Below are 8,544 nucleotides of genomic sequence, written 5' to 3'. Positions count from 1 at the left end.
GAGGGTGTTAGGAGGGTTTAGATCTGGTGAAAATACCCTAGAAACAGCCCCAAAGTCGTCTGGAATAAGTATGGTTCGGGCTTAGGGTTTTAGAGGGGTATTTATAGGTTTTCGCGAAGTTTCAGATCTGATGGACTTTGGGAGCGGCACTGGCATAAGTCCCAGTGTTGATGGCTAGGTTCCAGAGGCGCTCATGCACTCCCAACGGCGCTGGTAAGGTCCCAGCGGCGTTGACTTATCCGAACCGAACGATAGTGGCTTAAAGCTAAGAGCAGCGTCGTTGCTTGCAAAAAATCCAAGAATTTCTGGGGACACTAGCACAAGCAAAAATGGTGGAAAAGTCTACTGTTTGAAAGAGAGTAAAACAACCCAAAATCCCAAGAGCTAATCCAAAATCACCTACTCGATTGACAAGCACTCGCAGGGTACCAATTTCCTCCTGCTTCGTGCGTCGGGCCGGGCCTGTACATCCCAGATTGTCTACTCCTCTTTTCCAGATTTCCCATACTATTCTATTAGCCGGCCTGTAAGATAAAGGCAGCTAATTCACCCGCATTTGTTGGAGGAAGGAATAGACAGATAAATAGATACTTTTTCTCCTTTCTCCCATAAAGCTTCCGGATTTCCCTACCAGGATGAAATGACGGGACAAAGAAGGATTATTCACTGATTATTCACCGAAAAAAGGAGAGATTAGCTTCATGCCTATTCCCAAGAAGGCCATCAATGAAACTCTTCTTTCATAGCTTGGCGAATTGCTTTCCTTTCCATGCTACTTCTTTCTTTTCCACTTCATGACTAGGAATTATAGGTCGGCATTTCTTTCATTCCATCAAGAAGCTCTTTTATTTTCCACACCAATCCTTATTTACTACTACATCTTTTTTGGGGTGTATAGCCCACGGCACGGGATAACACAATAGCCAAACGAATGAACGAAAGACTACATAGAATGAAAGATAGCTTGAATGCAAGCAAGGGAGAACAATCCAACTATGATATTGAACTAAAGGGTCACTTCCAACTGCGCTAGAGGGAAATAAGCGGCGCTAGAGGCTTCAGGTACAACATGAAAGTTGTAGATCTTTCTCTCTCCTTTCTGTGGATAGCATATTCGTCAGAAATGGAGTCCGTATGAAGAAGTTATGCCTAAAATACTAACATGTGGTCATAGGCTTCATGTCAACACAAGTTTCTTCATCGTAAGTCTTAAATCTCGAACTGAATCTTCATCTAACCATCCTTTATCTTCCTTTAAGTCCTTTATCACCATTTCTTGATGTCTTCCTTCATGCCATGAGCAATTGTAGATGCAGATTTGTGTGACAGTAGCAACATAAATTTGGTTATCGTTTATGTTTTAGGAACTATGATTGTACTCGTTTAAATAATAAGTCGTTTGGACTTACGTTTGTTTTAAATATTACGTTTGAACTTCAATATATTATCTATTTAGGTTTTGTACTGTGTTTGTGTGTTATATATTGTTTTGTAGGTACAAGAACGTAGAGCCAAGGTTTATAAGTGTCATAGAATACTTAAACGGTGGTTGAACGTTATGTAATATGCGAAATAAAGGTCCAAGAGAATGCACCTCATGCTGACGTCAGCAGCACGTTGAGTGGTCCTCGTGCTGACGTCAGCACGACCACAAGGTCGTTTTGGTGGATCGAGCTCGATTCACTTCGTGTAAAGCCCAAGCCTACACGAACTATAAGCCTACTAGTATAAATACAAGACTAATTTACGAAAATTAGTAATCAATTATTAACGAATTCACGAATTAAGCAAAATCGTAGCTCGTGTGATCTCCTACACGAATTACTAGCTGGTGCACATCCTTAGGTTGATTAATCACTCATCAATTGACAAAAGGCAATAGCAATCTAGTTATCTCAAGAGGATTCCGCACTCTTGACATAAGGAATCACATCTTATTACGATCCATACAACCATAGGACCTTACAGCAATGAACCTGAAATCACATATTCATGTCATTAAGTATCATACATTCAATCAAATGACTATAAAATGGCCAAAACAAGTGCGGTAAAAGTCTATATAGTTATCGCTCATCAATAAAATTTTAAGAACACCCATATAATTTTTATAATTTATCGATGTACGGTTTTTGAGATAGAAGATTTTGAATGAATTAGAAGGATAAAATGATTTATGGATGAGTTAGGAAAAAAATGATTGGTTGAGATTTGAGGAGAGAGAAAGAATATTATAGTTATTTTAGGTAAATGTAAAATAGATTGGAGAGACATTTTGGGGAATTACTTAAAATCAATATTGAAAATTTAAGTTCAATGTTGAAAATCTAAAAAAAATCTGCTTTATAATATTTTATAGATAATTTAATACCGACATACTAAGGCTAAAAGAAGTAGTATTGTTGGGGATTCGGCTACTTTGACCACGTCGCACCATATGATATCCTGTGTTGCTGGGGGTTGCCTGGTAAAAATAGGGGGATTGGAGTTGCCTGGAAGGTGAGGTAGGGTAATAATTGATTTGTTTTTTATTTATTTTCTTATGTTTGACTTTATTTTAGATAAAAGACACTTTTATATATCATAAATATAAAATAACAATACATTACATAAAAAAAAGATTTAAATTACATAAAAAAAACATTAAGTTTACATTAAAAAAAATTAAAACTACAAAAAAAACATTAAAAATTAAAAAAAAATTTTTATAAAAGTGTGAGTTAAGTTATGTCATTTTTAATCATGTACTCTCATTTTCTTAGACTAATGTATTGTGTTTTTATTGATAAAAGTGTGAGTTTTAAATACGAACTATTATTAAAACACTTTAATACAAAATACAACACGACATAACTATTATTAAAACACTTGAATACGAAATACAACATACATAGCTATTATTCAAACTTTTGGCATGTCCTTAGCAACTCCCATGCCTCCATGTGATTAAATGCTCCTCTTTGTGTTGCTCTATACTCGGCCAACGCAGTTTCGATTCTTGTTTCGTTAGGGATATTGTGCAAACTTATAAAAATTATGTTGAACGAGTGAATCCAGTTGCGCATACGGCACCATCTAGCGATAATGGCATCATCGATACGATAACCGATCTGTTGATTTTCCATATTTAAAAACAAATTAACAACTCTTGTCCAATGTGTTCTCGACCTTTGGTAATTATGTACAAACAATAAAAGAAAAAAAAAGTGAGATAATGATAATAAAACATTAGTTACAATAATCTAAAGGAATAAAACATTAACAAAGTATACCACAATTTGGATCTTCCGCTACCTCGATCCAAGCTCTACATAAGCTAATATCTTCCTCCAGTATCCACTTGTGAGTCCCTACAACAAGATGTAAGTCAAATATAGCAAGTATATCAGGTAAACCCGACTGACAAGTAATTATGATCTAGAGAAGTGACTAGTTCAGAATACGATCCAGGTAATGTATATGAACAAATAACTTAAATTAATTACAAGAAACTAAGTGCTGAAACTATATAAATAATACATATATAATCAAGTATGTGACATTGAGACACGAAGTACTTTTCAATGTATTTGATTTATTGATATAAACAAATACAAAAGTTGTTGCGGAACAAAGATAATCACAAGTGTGAAAATATCTAAACAACCTTGAAATACAAGTGATCTAACAACTTGAATATACTCGTAAAAATTACTTAGAGTATATCTCACAAGTTGCAATGTCAAAAGTTCCAACTTCTTGCAATTTGTGAGAAGCTATGTATTTATAGACAAAGTCCAAGCTGATGTAGACATGTCCATACAATACGTGGCTGGGATACATTTTAAGGAATTTAAATTGATTCCTTAAAAGTGTATTTTAAGGTTAAGTGTGAAAGTCATTGATGTGACATTTCACACTTTATTCCCAACATTTTACTCAATCTATCACTTTTCCAGGTGCTATGAAAATGACTGGATAAAGAGAGATAAAGTAAAAAGGCTTCCTCATAATCAGTGTAAAGTGTTGTAAGTACTTTACACTGAGATGCTTCAGTCTTCGATCAGGTAGAATCTTATCTGAGCTCTGCTTTTGAGATCATTCTCTTTCTTTAGTCTTCAGTCTTCGACTTCAAAGTGAATGCTTTCAGATTTGGTTGATCTTGAACTGAAGTTAAGCTTCAGTGAACTTATTCTGAATAGTTTCAGAATTCTGCAAAAGTATCTTCACTGAACTTCAGCTATTTTTGAACAAATTATACTTGGTCGATTTATGACCTAACACCACTGCATATCTGATTCGTAATGAGTTTTAATAAATATTGAAAATGGTAGAGAAATATGTATATAATGTAGTATTGTGAAATAGAAATGGAGTTGTATATGTGTATATATATATATGGGAAAATAATAAAAATAAGAAAGTTATTTTTTTTTATTTGGTCAAAGCCCCGCTCCTCTCCAACGGCACAAAATCCTCGATTCCTCCGCCAAGTAGTACCCTTTCCTTGCAACTCATGGGGATCGCTTGATGTGTAGATCGTCGGCCCGGGGTGGTGTGCCCGGCGACTCGGCGACGGAAGCGGGTGGATCGCCTGCTCTTTTTGCTCCACTTCGTTCAGCCTAAAATTACCCCTCAATAATTATCTATCCCTAAAACACAATTCCCTTTCAAACAAAAAAAATCCTATCACACTTGTATATTACCACCACCGTATGCGCCACAACAACCAACTCTCGTCGCCACCAGCATCATTCCACCATTTACAGTGCCACGACCACCACTCCCCAAAGTCAATGTCAAAAGTTTATTTTAAATAACTTAAACGTTAAAGTATATATATATATATATATATATAGGTTTTAGGTAAAATAAAACAAGTATTAAAGTAAAACAAATAAAACAGTAGGTTTTTGTTCACTAAAAATTACCATGCATCATGAAAATCATCGTGCATCAATTGCTTCGTGATTCTCCGTGCATCAAGTTTATCATGATCTAAAGGTCAAGATCTTATCTTATTTGTTTTACTTTAATACTTGTATTACAATACCCAACTCCTATATATATAATGAACGGTAACCTATTATACTCTTATCCCTAAACTACCCGAATATCTAAGATGGAACCAAGGGATTCTAAAAATACCTCAAATACCCCCATCAAACCCCAAGGTACAAAGACCTTACCAATAGACTATCTACCTAATTCGCATTAATCTATATACTTATCTTAAACGTTTGATCAAAAATTTTTCATTTGTATATTTATCTCAATTAATTACCAACTTAATTTGATCTAACTTAAGTCTTTTATAACTTAATTATGAAAACATTAAAATATGGTCTATAAAAATAAATATAATTTTCATAATTGAAAATACACAATAAAATAGTATGAGTTATATATAATTTACGTTTCCTTGAAAATTTAACTCATCAATATTATTTACTTATTCATTGAAATATATAATTTAACTTTAAAGTTATTTTTTCAACTATTAAACCACATTCAACAATCACCGTCATAAATTGTTAGGACACTGCAAACAAAAAAATTTTACCGACTCCCGTTACATCGCACGAGTACTATATATGATACCATTTTTAATATGTTAGTACTGACATGTTGCATTTGAATTAAAATCAAGGATTTGGAGAAGATTATTTCAAAATCAGCATCCCTTTATATGAAGCATCTATTAAGGGTGATTGGAAATCTGCTAAAGCCATTTTTGATAAGAAACCAGAGCTGGTAAAGTATAGTTTAACTGAAAATGGTGAAACAGCACTCCACGTTGCGGTATCCGCGAAAAGGACCAAACAAGCGGAAGAGTTTGTCAAAAATCTGGTGGATTTCATGAATAAGGAAGACATGACACTTCAAAATAAAGATTACAACACTGCTCTCTATTTAGCATGTGCAGCCGATAACATTAAAGCTGTTGAAATCATGGTGAAAAAGAACAGGGCATTGTTGACGATCTCTGGTGGTGCTGGACAAATAATGCCATTATGTGCAGCTGTCTTGTTTGGAAGTTATGATATGGTCAAGTATCTTTACGAAAATTCCAATAAGTTACAAGATGATGGTTGGACACAAATGAATCGCGATTTGCTTCTTGAAAAATGTGTCGAGCTTGATTTCTTCGGTAAGCATGTTACCAGTGTTATATTTGGAAACAAAAATTTTTATTTTATTTTTGTATTTAGTCGTGATTTTATTATGCTAACACCCAACCTAGACTAAGATAAAATAGTTTTTTATAAGTAACTAGATTTAAAGTAGGGTTTAGAATAAAATAAAAATCACTAATGAATAAGATTTAGTGTCTGTTTGGCAAGGGGTTTTTAAAGGCTTTTAAGAGCTTAAAAGCCCCGAGCTTTTAAATATAAGTTCATTAGCCCTGTTTGGAAATGCATTCGAATTTAAAAGCTTCAGCCCCAAAAAGCTCCTAAAAGTCCCGAAAGGTCTTTAAAATAAAAGCTCGTAGGAAGAGAGTTGAAAAAAAAGCCCCAGCCCCTAGCCCCAACCTCAAACTCCAGCCCCAAGCCCTTAACTACAGCCTCAGCTCCAAGCTTTTGTGCCAAACATACCCTTAATAAAGTAAGTTGACAACTTGACATTACACATGGTACATAATACAAAAGATTATAGGGAAAAATCCATAAAAATGTAATCTTTTTAATCAAAATTGATAATAAAGAGAACTTATTTAGTTTTCGTTTATTAAAAAGATTTCATTTCTAAAAATATCTCAATAAAGGTAATATCGTTAATTTTTAACGTGAGACTTCCGTTAAATGTCAAGTCAACTTGACATGTCATAAAAAAAAACGGACGTGGCGATACAACTGGCAGTGCTTAACTGCTTATATCTTAATTTTAATATGAACCACGAGTAAAAGAGAGTTAAACTAATAACTTATTAATAAATCATATCGTTCGATTTCATCATATTGACTCTTGATGATATCATCAATTAGATATTTACATAATTTTATTTAATTAATAAAAAACATATAACTAATATAATGATTTTTACGATGTTATTAAAATTGGTTTCTATCTATAAAGCCCGGTTTTTACACACGAACAATTGTACATTGCAATATCTCGAGTTATGTCGACAAAAGGCTTTAAGGTATTAATAAGTGACAAAGATGAGAAGACAAAAACACTACAACAAATTTCGTCTATAAAGAAGTCTTTCAAATGATGAATGAGAGTATATGCTTCAAATGTTCTTTTATTACATTAGTTTTATTTCTATTAACTTAACATTCTTGGCGTTTGAATTGAACACTTACTATCTACTTATATCTTCAACTTTGAACTTATAAGCTTTTATGAGTTACATTACTAATAATGTCGTAAGTCTCGTATCCAGTGTTGGATATAAAATTAATTACTAAAAAATAAATAAAATTTAATATAAATATATTAAGATTTTAAAAGTAATTGTACCATTATTCTTTTTTTGAAATTTTTTTAGTAATTGTCATGACAGATAAACGAAAAATAAAGCATGTAAAAATGTAATATTTATAGGAAACAAATATAAAATTGTCATATTTCAAGTGAAATATTTAGAATATGTTTTATCTAAAAATAAGATATAATTTTTAAAAGTGTAAAATAAGAATGTAATATCACCTTGTGTAAAAATAAATTAAATAAAATGATAGTGACCTATTATTATGTTTTAATATTCAAATATCGCTAAGTATGTCACAATCTACAACTTTGATAGACATATTATGATTTTGTAATATTCAAATATCGTTATGTATGTCACCGTAAACAACTTCGATGAATATATTTTATAAATATTTCACTATAAAATTCAAAGTTTTATAATATAGATTAATTTTTTTTTTACTAAAAATTGTAAACTAAGTTTTAAATCATAATAAACTAATATCTAATATTAATAAAATTATAAACCCGTGTATTTATTACATCAATCTCAAAATTAATCTAACTATGATCATATAATTAATATTATAAACAACTCATGTGTCAACACGGGTTCTAAATCTAGTATTTTTACTATTCATTAATTTGTAATTTGAAAAAATAACTTTCAATACATTTTTCTAATTGGCATAAGGTTTTCTTTTTTTCCAAACTTTTTGCGATTTTAGCAGTTTTTAGTTTCGAGTAAATTCTAGATTGTGTAAATATTTGTATATCCAGAATTATGTAATTTGTGACCTCTAGCTTCTTGATAGTTGGTTTTTTTTATTAATAAGGAGCTAATATTTGTATCACTTCTTTTTAAACTTTTACCACAATGTACAGGTAACATAACATACTGGTATAAGCATTTAATGCAACATTATGGTAAATTAATAAAAGAGTTAATTAGACAAATCATCCCCGTGATTTACACACTTTCGTGGTTCTCCTCTCTCCAAGTTGTTTTTACTGGATTTCATTCAAAATCCAAACTTTTTTAGTATCTAACATCTTTTTGAGAGATGCAAGTTGCTAAAAAAGTTTGTACACTTTAATGATTTTCATCCCTCAAAAGGATGTAAAGTGCTAAAAGAGTTTGAATTT

The sequence above is a fragment of the Erigeron canadensis genome, chromosome 6 (assembly GCF_010389155.1).
Source record: "Erigeron canadensis isolate Cc75 chromosome 6, C_canadensis_v1, whole genome shotgun sequence".
In the NCBI taxonomy this organism is placed as follows: domain Eukaryota; kingdom Viridiplantae; phylum Streptophyta; class Magnoliopsida; order Asterales; family Asteraceae; genus Erigeron; species Erigeron canadensis.
The sequence above is the reverse complement of the archived record's forward strand: the minus strand, read 5'-3'. Positions refer to the sequence as shown.